The 2,500-nt window shown below is 48.0% G+C and overlaps 1 protein-coding gene across 1 annotated transcript in view; it reads right to left on the minus strand.

Annotated features, from left to right (window-relative positions):
- The window catches only part of Gpa2 (Glycoprotein hormone alpha 2), a 140,341-nt gene that overhangs the window by 137,461 nt on the left and 380 nt on the right, over positions 1–2,500 (minus strand). The gene's annotated exons all lie outside the window — the stretch shown is intronic.

Genomic DNA, 2,500 nt, shown 5'->3' on the forward strand with positions numbered 1-2,500 from the left:
CTTCTTCTTCCTTTTTTTCTTCATCCTCTTCTTTTTTCGTCCTCGTCTTCGTCACCTTTTCTTCTTCTTGTTCTTCATATTTCTCGTCTACTTTCTTATTCGCCATGTCTTCTGCTTCTTCTCATTATTACTTTCTTACCAACATTCTCTTTTACTTTCCCCGCTTCCTTCCATCGTTTCCACTTTCCTTTCCTTTCGCAACTCTCGCTTCCTTTTCCTACCTGCAAGTCCCAATCACCCAAATTCAACACCAAAGAAGGAGCGACGAACGAGAGGGGAACAAATAGCCAAGGATCGGGAATAATAGCACGGAAAGGGTGTATGTGACAGGACGCAACAGGAAGAAGGTATGAATAATGAAAAAAAAAAAAAATGACAATAATAAAGTTGGTTAAACATTTTGCCTTCTAGATTATTTCGTTCTTTTTTATACTTCGTCTACATACGTGTCAATGGATCTATCTCATGGGCGTCGCAATAAGCAGGGAAGAGGTGATCAAACGAATAGCAGACGAAATGGGGAATAAAGAATGAAATAAAGAAGGAATAAAGAACCTAGACCCTCGATCCGCGAGACGGAGGCAATAGCAGGCAGGGCAGGGCAGGGCGCATTAGGAGGGGGCTGAGAGAGGGAAGGATAATGGGAGGGGCTGAGAGAGGGAAGGATAATGGGAGGGGCTGCGAGAGGGAAGGATAATGGGAGGGGCTGAGATAGGGAAGGATAATGGGACGGGCTGAGAGAGGGAAGGATAATGGGAGGGGCTGAGAGAGGGAAGGATAATGGGAGGGGCTGAGAGAGGGAAGGATAATGGGAGGGGCTGAGAGAGGGAAGGATAATGGGAGGGGCTGAGAGAGGGAAGGATAATGGGAGGGGGCTGAGAGAGGGAAGGATAATGGGAGGGGCCGAGAGAGGGAAGGATAATGGGAGGGGCTGAGAGAGGGAAGGATGATGGGAGGGGGCCGAGAGAGGGAAGGATAATGGGAGGGGCTGAGAGAGAGGGAAGGATAATGGGAGGGGCTGAGAGAGGGAAGGATAATGGGAGGGGACTGAGAGAGGGAAGGATAATGGGAGGGGCTGAGAGAGGGAAGGATAATGGGAGGGGCTGAGAGAGGGAAGGATAATGGGAGGGGCTGAGAGAGGGAAGGATAATGGGAGGGGCTGAGACAGGGAAGGATAATGGGAGGGGCTGAGAGAGGGAAGGATAATGGGAGGGGCCGCGGAAGGGAGTGCGTGGAGGGCTGAGGGTCGAGTGATAATTGCACACACATTAGACGCAGTAGTTGAGAAGAATGGGAGAGCCAACCGGAGATCAGGAATAAAGATAGAAATTGACGTCAAGACCGAGACGTCATTTTGGGGGAACGAGTGGCGGGCGGGAGGTGGTGACCCTGCCCTCGGGTGGTCAAATGGTGTGGCATTATCTCCATTATACAAACTAGAGGGCTTTAACCTGTGGTTTCAGCTAGAGAAGCTCAGGAAGCTTTTGCAGTAAAATCGTTATTGCTGACTCTCGTTTGTAAAGTTTTTTGGATATTAAAAACGATTGCTATGTCTAATTTAATGAGAATTGTTATTTTTCAAAAGGCCATTTCACCACAAATGAAAATTACATATCTGCAAAGTAACGAAAGCAAATGAATCGGGAGAGCATTTTCATAACATACAATCTACTAAAATAAATCATAACATTAGATGGATGATACAGTAGTAGTTCCATTACTCAAGGTACAGATGATACGCAGGTTAGAAGTGTTGATCAAGTGTTAGAAGTGTTAGAAGTGTTAGAAGTGTTAGAATCAATTAGAAGTGATCAAGTGTTAGAAGTGTTATAATCAATTAGAAGTGATCAAGTGTTAGAAGTGTTGATAGACGGATGAGAGTGATTAACATTGCTGCTAAGAGTGGACTGTTGCCTACGGAGGAGTTGGAAAAGGGGCTTCCATGAAGGTGACCAGCTGACGGGCGTGTGGGAGGAAAATGAACGCCAATTATTTGAAAACATAATAATCGGAGAAATGGATGGAGAGTCGGGTGCCTCGTTACACAAACTGGCAACAAATATGATGGAGCGTGGACTCAAAATGAGGGGTAAGTGAACTTGAAACAGCTCATACAAACTGCAAGGTGCAATTGGGCCTTTCAGTCACGGAGCATAAACACGGCACAGTGGTTGGGGGATTTGTCTGGAAAATAAGTAATCCGATGAATAAATAGACACATGAAAGCGCCAACTAACAAAGGGAGGAGAGGGGGACTCGATGTAGGTGGGGGCTCGAGGGGGAAGCACGTGGCGTCAGGAGAGGGGAATGATTCGTGTGGGAGGGCGGGAGGGGTCAAAAGTGGGAGGGGGGGGGAGGAGGAGGGTCTGTCACGCGGGCGGCGGGCGGGGGCGAAACCAAGTGCAGGCTGGAAGTGGGTGGGACGACCAGACAAAAGGCGGCTGTGTGGATAATGGGTATTGGATTGGCACTCGACACATGGGGGAGTGACTACGGCTCA

The sequence above is a fragment of the Penaeus vannamei genome, chromosome 35 (assembly GCF_042767895.1).
Source record: "Penaeus vannamei isolate JL-2024 chromosome 35, ASM4276789v1, whole genome shotgun sequence".
NCBI lineage: Eukaryota > Metazoa > Arthropoda > Malacostraca > Decapoda > Penaeidae > Penaeus > Penaeus vannamei.